The sequence below is a fragment of the Macaca thibetana genome, chromosome 1 (genome assembly GCF_024542745.1).
Source record: "Macaca thibetana thibetana isolate TM-01 chromosome 1, ASM2454274v1, whole genome shotgun sequence".
Taxonomy (NCBI): Eukaryota; Metazoa; Chordata; class Mammalia; order Primates; family Cercopithecidae; genus Macaca; species Macaca thibetana.
In genome coordinates, this window is record NC_065578.1 from 147,438,478 (window position 1) to 147,452,005 (window position 13,528).

The window sequence follows — 13,528 nt, forward strand, 5'->3', positions numbered from 1 at the left end:
GTAATAACTCATTTTTAAACATTTTATATGATACTTGAATTATTAAATATTCACATTACAAAATCAGAGAGTTTTAATCCATTCAAGAGTGCGTTGTCTAACACTGAAAGATAATGGTCATGTCTAGATAGTAAAATTACAGTATATTTTTAACAGATGTAAATGTTACTTTTTGACAAGACACAAGTAATGAATTTTATCGTACAAGTTCCTATTGGGTGATTATGATACAGAGTTTTATTTTTGCTAAAGCAATTACTAATGTCATGGCTGGATACCTGTGCCCATTAGTGGCTGGTTCTGTGTTTTTTTAGGATGGTTATTGATCTCTTGCTGAGCTGAGATTCAGGTTTTATGCCAGATAGCTTGATTAATGGGTTGGTTTCTATAAGTGGACTGAATGGGGATAGAAAGCAGGGGCAGTCTGCTCTGCCAACCCCAAATCCGTCAAGACGCATAGCTCATTATGAAACAGTTATCAAGGATACATGAAAAATTAATTGGGCTCAGTTTGATTCTGAAAAGAATCGGCTTTCTACTTGGCGGACCCCCCCCCCACCCCACTCTTTCCAGATGTTGTGCGCCAGCCCCTAGAGAAACAGCAAAGGGAGATGTATTAATACATTGTATTGATTAGATCAAGACCCCTGACAGTTATTTGTAGAGATACCATCTGGCTGCTGTTCGAATTCCTTCACCAAAAACAGGACGTGACATGTTATTAATCTCAACTCTCTAAGTATAGACAGTTGCCTTTTCTGCTAAACCGCATTTTACCATTCCGTAGGAGATGGAGGCAGACCTGAAGGGTGCAGAAATTAAGGTTATTACACAAATTGAGCCATATGGTCCAAATATTTCAGCAAGAAAATTGCCAGGCAATAAAAATTGCTCCTGCCTTCCTAATGGTGTAAATTACAGTTTAACCATGGCTCTAATGATGTCCTTCTGCCGCGCTTAACTACTGTTACATGAAGGACATTGTTTTAAAAATATAAAAAACAAGTAAATGCCAGCAGCGTGTTTTACAATCTGTTAGTGTGTCATTAAGAACACTGTCAGAATTACATAAACATAATGGCAGGCAACCCAGCATACAAAGGAACTCGTATGGAAATAGAAAGTGTCTTGAAAACTCTTCATTATCTCTGGAATGTCAAGAGCACCGTCCCCTCTGGAAGTTTTCCAGGGAGAAAAGCCCTGTCCATCTAGTGCTTTATTCTAATTCTCGTGTGTGTCCCAACAGCAGTGTTTTCTAAATCAAGTGTCACAACCCATAGTGTGCCTAAGTACACATCTGGTACCACATCCCTGTCCATGTACAAAACATGAAACAGACAAGGTGAGGAGAGAGATAATGAATTCTAAACAAAATGATAGAAGTTAACCTTTTGAAGTATTTTTGTTTTTGGGGAAAAGAGTTAAGACTCCACTATCTTCCTTAATGATGACATCAAGAATTAAAAGCATAATTTCTATCCTCAGCAAACTAACCCAGGAACAGAAAACCAAATACTGCATGTTCTCACTTGTAAGTGGGAGCTGAACAATGAGAACACATGGACACAGGGAGGGGAACAACACACACTGGGGCCTATTGGGGGGTGAGGGGAGGAAGAGCATCAGGATAAGTAGCTAATGCATGTGGGGCTTAATACCTAGGTGATGGGTTAATAGGTGCAGCAAATCACCATGGCTCACGTTTACCTGTGTAACAAACCCGTACATCCTGCATGTATATCCTGGAACTTTAAATTAAATTAAATTTTAAAAGTATAATTTCTGCCATCCCACTATTTGGGGAATGATATTAAGAGGAAGCTTACTTAAGATAATCATAAATCTTTGGGAATTACAGTTGAGACCATTAATATTTGAGTAAGGCATCAACCCTTCAAATATTTTTATACCTATTACACCAAAAACACCTTGGCACTTAAAAATTCCATATAGGTCATATCAATGTTTTATTCTCTAAAATTGCAAAATTCTCCAACTTTTTGGTCTTCTAAGATGTTACAAACACAGTTTGTTAAAGTAAAAGTCCAGATAAAAGTTTGTAGAAAAATTTGAAGGAAAAACTACTTTTAATTCCCAGTGGAGAGTTGCCTTATCTTTAAGCCCTTTTTTATTCTCCATTTCCCCAAAGGGAAAAAGACCAGGATATAATTTGCCCTTTAAACTAAAAAAGAAAAAAGAGAGGGAAAAAACCTAGGAAACCAAAAAATTATTCTTTTGCATACATGCATTAAAATTAATGAGAACCCATTAAGTTATTATTTCCTCATGGCACAAAGGGCAGGGCTAGCAATCTTTTGACTAGAGCATCCTCTGCCTGGAAAGCTCTGCCCCAGGCGTCCCCATGGTTGGCTCCCACACTTTCTTCTGGTCTTAAATGAAAAGTTACTATCACTAAAGCCTTACCTGACCTACTCAGCTACAATTTCACTCCCCTCTCCCTCACACACACTTTTTATTCCTCTTCCCTGCTTTATTTTTCTCTTTAATAGTTAGCTTTTACTTCTGGTTTCTTGCTAACCTATAATCACATTTCAGAGATTGTTTTTCAAATGCTTTGCTATGCTTCATATTTCACCTAAAAGGAAATCTGTATGTTCACAGCTAAATCAAACTGAGAAAGCATCGTTTATATATTCCAATTTCAATTTATAAGCTGACAACTTCCACATAAAACATATTGTGGACACTTCACACACGCCATCTTATTTCACCTCAATAACCAATCTGTGGAGTATTATTACCTAAATTTATTAATGAGGAAATGGAAATTCAGAGAGGTTAAGTAACATACCCAAGGTCACACAGCTAGCTGCAGAGTTGGGTTTTGATTGCAGCTCTCTCAGTGTCTAAAGCCTGTTCTTTCTATTATCCAGTATTGCTTCTTGAGTTTCAGCCTAGAGGAACAATTGTCATTTATGAAAAGCTAAACATCAATGAAAGCCACAAATTATAGTTCAACAGGACAAAGAGATGCTACAGAGCTTGATATGATTCATTGCCTAGTAGAAATACAGAAAACAATGGATAAAAGATTCAAACAATTAAAAGTTCAGTTGGACTGGAAAAGTTCAGAGAAGGCTTTTGGGAGAGGTCTGTGCTTTGAACAGTTGGTGAAATTCAAATAGAAGAAAAGTAGAACAGACATTACCTTATTCAGGCAAAGAAACAGAAGCCTGGTTTTGAAACATCTGATGGCAAGTCTCTGCTTCAGGAGGTCACGTGGGGAACATTTTTCCAATATGCCCCCATTAATTGGGCTGATATTAAAACAACTGATTTAAAATATATATATAAAAATACTCCCAAGAGATGCCTAGCAAAGCTATTGAGTGAGGTGGTTAGCAGCATGGGTCTGGGGTCAGGAAACATGGATTAGAGACTGGCTCTGGCTTTTTTTCTCATTGTGTGCCTTCAGGAGGTTATGCCTAACAGCGCGCCCCTCAGAGAGGCAGCACCTCTTAGAGTCGCAAGAACTGAGACAACACTCAGTAAATAGTGGCGAGTATGATTCAAAATAGGTTTTCAGAGAAGAAATCAGCACATGAAGATATCATGGTGTCATAGTGTGTTGACAGGGTCCTGTCTGGAGATACTACTCCAGAATTTCAAAAAAAGAAAAAAGTTTTCTTCTGGCCAGGTGCTGTGGCTCACGCCTGTAATCCCAGCACTTTGGGAAGCCGAGGTGGGCAGATCACCTGAGGTTGGGAGTTTGAGACCAGCCTGGTCAACATGGTGAAACCCCATCTCTACTAAAAATACAAAAAATAGCCGGGCATGGTGGTGATCACCTGTAATCCCAGCTACTTGGGAGGCTGAGGCAGGGAGAATTGCTTGAACCCAGGAGGTAGAGGTTGCAGTGCGCCGAGATCTGCCAGTGCACTCCAGCCTGCGTGACAGAGCAAGACTCCATCAAAAAAAGGAAAGGAAAGGAAGGGGAGGGGAAGGGAAGGGAGGGGAGGGGAGGAGAAGGGAGGGGAGGAGGAGGAGAGGGGAGGGGAGAGGAGGGGGGGGGAGGGGAGGGGAGGGGAGGGGAGGGAACAGAACGGAAGGGAACGGAAGGGGAGGGGAGAGGAGGGGAGGGGAGGGGAGGGGAGGGGAGGGGAGGGGAGGGGAGGGGAGGGAAGGGAAGGGAAGGGAAGGGAAGGGAAGGGAAGGGAAGGGAAGGGAAGGGAAGGGAAGGGAAGGTTGTTTCCCCTTCATACCCTAATACCGCTTTCCCAAAAGTATGGATTTCTTCACTAAATATGTTAGTAACAGAATGGTCTTGTGGCAGTTGACCCAGGAGTCCAGGTAGAGCAGTGGGGAAAGAAAAGACAAGGCCAGCCAAGAGGCCAAGCTCCTCCAAAGCTTGACTTGAGATATTAAATTCATTGAAAAAGTTACTCAACATCCACGGTGTTCTGGTGGTGCCTCACTTAGTCCTGGACAATGAATCACAGCCCGGGCTTCATCATTGAGTTGGTGACACTGCCGAGGGCCAACTCACCAGCCTCCAAAAACTACAGTGCTGATGACAGCAAAGGCGATGAGGACACACATGAGCATCCGCCCTCGAGATGCTGAAAGAGCCAGGAAAGAACTTGGGGGAAAGAAGAACAAATCACTCTTCTGATATCGATTATCCTATAAACTTTATACCAGGACCTATGCTGTCATCCTCCTTTCCTAATCATGTTTAATATCTGATTTATAAGAAACTAAATGTGTACCTAAAAGTAGCTTTCTAAATATTGCTGGGCCACATTAAACTGTGACTAATTTTCTTCCTTCCTGGTCTACCACATTTTAGAAATATGATAGCATATTTGGGTTGAGAGTCGCTAAGGACCTCAAGAGAGTCCATCTCTTTGTCCTTTCTGACTAGGAAGACCCGGTCATCACGCCACAAGCCTTGGTGTCTCATTTTTAACAGAGCAATAATTATTTATTAGTGGAATATATGCTTATTATATCCAGAAATTAAAGTTGTTAGGGGACATTTGTGCATCCAGGTCCCTGTGGCTGGGTGATCACATCTGTTAGAAATAAATCACTTTAAGGAAATTATATTAGTCTCACAGACAGTCAAGAATGGAGCAAAGGGAGGGAAGTGTGAATAGGGTGAGGAAGCTTGATTTTAAATCTTGTGAAATAGAGTGTGGTCAATATGTTGTCAGCACATTACAGTGTGCAGACATCAACTCCATTTTTCCCCTCTTTTAACCCCAGGTGGCCAATTAACAGTGTATGCTATTTATTCATTACAAAATAGGCAGGACAAATTGAATGGTTAGAATGGCTAATAAGTATTCTTAGCAAGGAGTAAAATAAAAAATGATACATAAGGAGAGACCCCCAAAAAATCTTTAGGGATTTCCAGAAAAAAAAGTCTTGAGGAGTTTTCCTCTTAAATATATCTAGAATTTCTACTGACACGAGGAAATTAAAATGGAAAGATTCTCTTTGAATAAATTTTCTTCCTAAAATATGTTCTCTTCAATTCCCTCATTTTTATTTCCTTAGAGTTTCTTTCCTTTCTAAAGCAGAAAGACAGTTATAAATTACTTCTAGCAATTATAAGTATCGTTAAGGTGTTTTGATACTGCATTTTTACAACAAGCACTGTGCTTGCCTTCTTTATTTGTCTCTCAGTTCAACTCCAAGTCGCAACACAGGAAATGAAAACCTTGTCAATTGACTTAATCTTGTGAATACTCACTTTTGCAAATATGGAAGAACTTAAGAAGGGATTATAAAATATTCTTTATCTATATAAATAAAATTCAATTGAAATATGTGAATTCAACATTTTAATTCATGCATTTTATTTTGTGGCCATTCAAAGATTACATGCTTCTATATGTCCTCCATTGATTCCTGTAAATAACATTATCTCTCTTATTGCAAAACGTACATCAGAAGAAGTTGGAAGAAAGTGAGGGCTTGAGGGGTGTTAAACTGAAGCAGTAGTGACTTACTATGAGGTGTTAGTAGATTGCATGCCTTGAGGATCTAGAAGCCGATAAAAGAAATGGAGCAAGCAAATAAGAAATTTCTTATTTCTTATTCCCGAAATAAGAAATTCTGAACTTTTACCTTCAAAGATCCAAAAAGACCATGCTAATGTTCTTTTTTTCTAACTTTTGAGTAACTTAGCCATTCTCGTTCAGAAAATTAAGGGTCTACATCTGGCAGCAACTGAAAGAAATGGCTCAATTGAGCACACCCTTGAATGTCAAATATATCACTTTAAAAGTCAATATTTGTTTCAGCTGTGAATGTTTCTGAAAAGAACTGATGTTTTTAGTGTTTGTAGTCTAAGGAGTAGTTTCATTTTTGAACCCTCAAATTGAGAGCTCCACCTAGAGCACTAGGGCCCTTTCCTTTCAGTGAGGAGCGCGCCCTCTACTGGGTATGTTTACTTACCACGCATGACTGCTAAGACCCTGAGCTAAACGTATGAGCAGTTAAGATGCACCTAAGAAAGGGTTTTTGGAAAATCCTTGCCCCCTTCTTGTACTAGAATGATTGCAAGTGCGGAAGTAGCTATAGTTCACTGTAGTTTTCTTTTTACTGCTGTGTTATTGCACCCTGTTGGGGGATACATCTGAGCATTTCATGTGTCCTACTTTTAAAATGCCCAGATGGTGGCTACGTGCTTTGGTTCGAATTGGGCAGCCCTCATCTTTCATGCTCTGTAGTCTGCCTCGTTATCAGAGAGACATGAGACAAGGAAAATTCTTCCATTTTTCAGCTCCTCTTCATCTGTTTGTAGTCACCCACAGTGAATGATGCACTTGCGCAATTGTTAAGATGACAGTCACTGTGATAACTGAACATCACTTCCCTGGGATGGGGAGTTCCCTGTGTACCCATAGCTTCTTGATTCCTTCCCAGTACAGTACCTTTTGCAATGTAACTGATCACTTGCAGTCTTGTAAGTAACACAGGAGTCAGAGGCAGTGTAAATATTTTATTCCTTGCCAAAATCACTTGTATTTGCATCGGTCTTCTTCACTCTAGTCTTTAAGCTTAACAGAGATTTTAAATCCAATCATTCAACCCGAGAAATAGTCAGAAGAACTAATAAAATAAATGAAGTGGTATAACTGGTTAAAATAGCCCCAGTGCATAATAGAGGTTTTGTATGATTTTGTGACATACACATTTTATAGGCTTTTGTCTCCAACTACATTCTTCAAAGGGCCATCTGGGCAATGACCATTGGTATCATTTTTACCAACAATAGTCAGCACTTCCCACTGGGAAATTAGTCAAGGGAATGAGTTTTTTTTTTTTTTTTTCTTACAAATTGTCATCAAGCATTTGTCTTCCAAAAACTATTACTGGACTTTGTCCATTACAAGGCAACAACCTAAGTGAGTTACTTGCTCTTATTTTAGAACTTTATTCATCATATAATTGTGATCAAATTCAATTTTATTTTCAAAGAGGAAAAAGATTTCACTCTGTTTTCCTTCTTAATAATAGGTTTGCTGAAGGAAGAACGTTAATACAGGTCAGCGATCTCCAAACTTTTTAGAACATTCACTTGTATAAGTAATAATTTGGGGAGCACACATCCACATAATATGTATATTTACTTATTTGTAAATTATAAAATATGTACTAGTTAAATAATATCATTTACACTACAGAAATAGACATTTTTAAAGGAGTGGAAATAGATAAAATTACCAAGAAAATATTTTATTATGAGCAAGTACTATCAATAATACCTCCAGGCACAATACACGCTAAAAGATTCATCATCAATCATGCTGAATGTCAATCTCTTTCCTGAGTGTTCTAGAGAATTTCAAATTTTGTTGATGCTTCTGATCAAATACAATTAGACCATTCATGTTTATACCTCATACTGTGGTTGATAAGGAACTTGAAGGAAGGAGAATCAGACTGGCCATTTATTTGTTCTTCATTTATGTTTGTATTGTTAGTGTTATATTTGAATCACAAATTTGAATTCTAGGAATTTTGAAAGCCATTCATGTTGCCAAAGATAGTATACTTAAAACCAGATAAGATAATCCATAAACCCCCTTAGCATAGAACCATAAACTACAATATACCACTTGACACCAGGGATCCAGAACCCCGAGGACACAGACCAGTACTGGTCTGTGGCCTGTTGGGAACCAAGCCACACAGCAGGAGGTGAGTGGAGGGTGAGCCTTACCACCTGAGCTCCACCTCTCCACCTGAGCTGATCTGCTCCACAGATCCGCTGTGGCATTAGCTTCTCACAGTAGCAAACCCTGTTATGAACTGTGCATGCAAGGGATCTAAGTTGTGTGCTCCTTATGAGACTCTAACTAATGCCTGATGATCTGAGGTGGAACAGTTTCATCCTAAAACCATCCCCACCTCCCCCATCCATGGAAAAATTGTCTTCCATGAAATGGATCCCTGGTGCCCAAAAGCTTGGGGATCACTGCTTTGCTCTAAAAGCAAACAAATGGATGAATATTGCTAGTTCCTCGTTGTAAAACTCCCATTCTTCCTTTTCCAAGGACAGATACAGAACTTAATTGGTACATTCATTCATTCATTCATTCACTCATCCAGTCAGTATGTGTATGCATCTAATATATGCCAACTGGGTAAATGGCAGTGAATAAACCAGACAAAAATGCTTCCTTCTTGAAGCTGTTACTCTAGTGGGAAGATAAAGACAGTAAACAAGATAAGCAGATAAAATATATACATACCGTACATAAGCTAAGGGCAATGGAGGAAAATAAAGCAGATTCCAGAGTCTCCATGATAAAAAATACAACTTTTTCAAGTTGATCTTTAGTTCTTATTGAATTTAAAAGGATGTCTCCCTTCCACATCCTTCTTCCTACTATCTTCTGGGATTTTTGCATCAGATATGATGGTCAAATCGCTTATTATAAATTCCCTTCTAAGATTCTATGAGTTTTCAATTTGTTTTAATTGTTCACATGTTGCATTGAATGATACAATGGTACTCTTCTATCACGCAGAGCTAGTACATTTCCTATATATTGATATTTAAAGCCTATCCTTTTATGGAGTGTTTTGTGACCACCGAAACCCATGATGATTTCTTGTGTATACACCTTCAGTGTTTGGTAACCTTGTATTTCTCTAGTGGTTTCAGAAATGTGAGTTTTACATTCCTAATGGGCTACAGTTCCTAAAATCCAGGATGTTCATACTTTCTACTTTTATTCTTTTCCATTTAGTACCTAGAACCATGGCAGAAAAAGATAATTTGACTGTGGATTTAACCATCAGATCACAAACCAATCTCAGTGCTTTATCTTTTGCTGAGAGTTTTGAATAAAGTATAAAATCAAATTTAAACAATTATCCTGTGGAATCAACAGAACCCCATGTTTCCTTACCTTTCCTTAGCTGTTCCTATTCCCAAGGATCACATTCAGAGCACCCTTCTTGAGTGACAGTGATGTGCCAGGTACTTCACAGAGGTCATCTGGTTTAATTGTCATGAAAGCCCAAGAGAAAGATACTAACTGTTAGAAATCTAGCTCAGAAAAAGCAGATGATTTACCTAAGGTACCTCTAGTGTGAGTGACGATCAGAACTTGAACTCAATTCTTCTAAGTTGACTGCTGTTTTGATTAAAGCACCTGGGCTCTCAGAAGTTGACTCCTCCTGGGTGTTAGTCACAAGGGCTTCTCGGAGAATTTTCCTCCTACATATGAGACAGCAGATCATTTCTGCCTCTCTGCTAAGATAAGCCAAGCAAAATAATAGATTGTAGAACAATTAATAATGCATTCAAAATGCCAAACTCAGCACGCTTTCTATCCTCAGTGAAAGATTTTGTTCCCATTTTGTCCAAATGTCTAATAAAAATGATTGTGTAAAATTAAAAACAATCTTTGATCTGCCTAAATGAAAATAAGAGCCACAACCTGTAGCTCTCAGAACAAATCAAAGTTGTTTTTATTTTTAATTAAGTATGCTAAGCTTAAGTACATTTTCTCTTAAGGTGTAATTACTAAACCATGATCATTTCTTTTTGTTTATTCATTTAAAACGCAAATAAAAGCAGATAATCAATAGATCATAATCTAAAACTAGAGGATTTACAAGTTAATAAGCTTGAGTCAATAGATATTCCGTAACAAAGCTTTCAAAGCTGAACCTGACATAATTTGCTTTGCACTAAGCTGGTTGACTTAATGCTTTAATTTAATTCCAATATTAACTGAAAAATCCAAAGAAAAGGGGAAAATTTAAATCCTATTATATTGAAATATGTTCAAAGCAACAACTCAATATCCTGCCACAACTGCTTAAGTGTGCCACCAAATGTCTGCCTGATCACCTGGTTTCTGATTGGTGATAACCAGTTAACCCACTTGGAGCCTGCTACAAGTGAATTGTGGAAGTTTCTCAGTGGTCCATTCATGCAATAGCTTTTCTCTTAGCCTCAACAGTCATCGTATTTTCATCTCATAATGTCTGCTTTTCCTGACTTATGGCCAAATTATTGGAGTTGTTTTTATTTGAAAAGCAATCTCTCCTTGTCTCTTGAGATTATCATCCAACCTGACCTCCCAAAAAGCAGAACAGTAGGCAGGCCTAGGTTAAAGAACAGAAGAAAGCCTTTCTTGGTTCCCTAAAAGGAAGAAGTGAGAAGCTATCTGTATAAAGAAATGGCATTAGATGGCATCCATCATGCAAAGTCTGGTAGTAGTACTAGTAGAGGTAGTGAGAGGGATATGAGGCAATATCCAGCATACCTTCAAGGTTATGAGCACAGACTCTAAAGCCAGGATCCCCCCAGGCAAATCCTGGTTCTTCCCCTTACAATTATATGACCATGGACAATTTGCTTCAACTACCTTTTCATGCATTTCCTTATCTGAAAAATGAGGGTCATAATAGTGTCTATCTCATAAGGTTGTTTTAAGGCTTAAACAATTTAATATACATAAAGTACTTGAAAAGCACTCACTGTTATCGTCCTTTGAGATATTCTTTAGGCATACGGAACTTATGCTAAGAATAATATTGAGACCAGCAGCATCACTCACTGAATATAGTAGTCAGATGTGTCTTTCAGAAGAGTTACGTGTGCACGGCCAACGTCCTAAATATTCCATCTGTTAACATCCTTACGATATCATTTGTGAATTCGTAACTGGTTTTTGTTTTGTGTCATTGATGGTCCCACTGCAGCCAGGGTGGCAGTGTTTCGGCTGCCCTCTGCCATCTTCAGTTTTCTGGTCCCATTAGTGTTGTGATCAAGAACAAGTCAGTACCCTTCGCTCAAGTAAATGGGCTACAAGTTATGCACTGATCTTTTACCATAGCGGACCCTTTTCTATTCTGAGAGAGAACTTAGAAAACAGAACGGAAATCTCATTGATTTTTATGATGAACATTTTTTCATATTTCTCCATCTCTGAAATTGCGTGCATCTAACAGTCTTACAGTCACTGTAGATGGCAGTTGTTACATACCTGTCATTTCTCTGCCTGCACAGACTCTTGTCACTTCACTTGAGTTATGTGCACCGTTGGTACTACACACATTGAGTTTAATTGCCACTTCAAATGCCTTCAAAATATCATACTATGATTTGGCATTAAAATAAAAAGTATACAAAAAAGGCACAGAAACAGTCACTTCATATAAAATTAAAAAAGAAAACACAACCTATGCCCGTACGAGTCTAAAGAAGTCTTTCAATAAGTATAAAATACACATCTATGCGATAAAAGAATCACTGTATTCTTATTGAATTAGCAGCGTATTTTTCTCTTTCTTAGGGATACATAAAATAGTTTTTAAAGAAAAATAACAGTGTTTTTAAATAGATGAAATCCTGGATCCAAAAAATAGGTGCGTTTTATAATAAATATTTTTAAAACAGCTAGCATATTGCCAATAAGATAATGTATTTAAATAAAAGATAATTTATTCATTCCGCAGACATCTATAGAGCACCCATATGGTGCCAAACATATTTTGTATCCCTAGTCCCTGTCCTCTAAGAGTTCAAGGTCTAGTGGGGAGAAAAGGCAGGTAAATAGATCAATCTAATATAAAAATGCCATAAACAGGAGAAAGAACAGAGAAGAGAGACAAGTAAATCAGTATGGGGAGTCAAGACACTCTTCCAAATGGAGATGACATTAAATTTGTATTTTCAAAGATGGACAGGAGTTTCCAGGCATAGAAGGGCATTCCAAGAAAAGAGGAAATCATGAACAAAAGAGCAGCCTCATTGAAGAGTGTAATTGGGTCTGAGTCATGAGTCCAAGGACAGGATGTGAATGAAGGAGGCAGACCAGGGAGTGGCTAAGGATGTGTCCAAAGAGACAGGGGCAGGAGATTTTGCTGCTAAGGGCTGGCAATCAAAATCACCCTGCTTCCTAACCAGGTCTAGGCTCTGGCAGCCCTCTGACTTTTAAATTAGGAAAGTTAGAACTTGATTCTTGCACTTGATTCTGTCAATGCATTAGGATCTAGGAGAGATGGTAAGTGATGTTGGAAAGCAGTCCAAAGTTCAGAAGCAATTAGCTATTTCCATCCAAGGGTGCCAGGATTTCCTCTCCTGAAACTAAGTGAACAGGGATGGGTAAAAATTAACCGAAGGCAGGACATGGGCCTCTCATGTAAAAGCAGAAGTAGGGGATTCCTAAGCAAGATGGCCAAATAGGAACAGCTCCAGTCTGCAGTTCCTAGCAAGACCAACACAGAAGGTGGGTGATTTCTGCATTTCCAACCGAGGTACCTGGTTCATCTCACTGGGACTGGTTGGACAGTGGGTGCAGCCCACAGAAGGCAAGCAGAAACAGGGTGGGGCGTTGCCTCACCCAGGAAGTGCAAGGGGTTGGGGAACTCCCTCCTCTAGCCAAGGGAAGCCTTGAGGGATTGGGCCATGAGGGACTGTGCTATCTGGTCTGGATACTATGCTTTTCCCACAGTCCTCACAACCCACAGACCAGGATATTCCCTCAGGTGCCTACACCACCAGGGCCCTGGGTTTCAAGCACAAAACTGGGCAGCCGTTTGGGCAGACACTGAGGTAGCTGCAGGAGTTTTCTTCACACCCCAGTGGCACCTGGAATCCCAGCAAGACAGGACTGTTCACTCCCTTGAAAAGGGGGCTGAAGGCAGGGAGCCAAGTGGTCTTGCTCAGTGGATCCCACCCCCATGGAGCCCAGCAAGCTAAGACCTACTGGCTTGACATTTCGCTGCCAGCACAGCAGTCTGAAGTTGACTGGGATGCTTGACCTTGGTTGGGGGAGGGATGTCCGCCATTATGGAGGCTTGAGTAGGTGGTTTTCCCCTCGCAGTGTAAACAAAGCCACCAGGAAGTTTGGACTGGGTAGAGCCCACCACAGCACTGCAAAGCTGCTGTAGCCAGACTGCCTCTCTAGATTTCTCCTCTTTAGGCAGGACATGTCTGAAAGAAAGGCAGCAGCCCCAGTCAGGAGCTTGTAGAAAAAACTCCCAGCTCCCTGGGACAGAGCACCTGAAGGAAGGGATGGCTGTGGGT

At 39.5% G+C, this 13,528-nt stretch overlaps 1 protein-coding gene across 1 annotated transcript in view; it reads left to right on the top strand.

Moving 5' to 3' along the window:
• Window positions 1–13,528, top strand: part of USH2A (usherin) — an 801,896-nt gene that overhangs the window by 712,957 nt on the left and 75,411 nt on the right. The window lies entirely within an intron of this gene.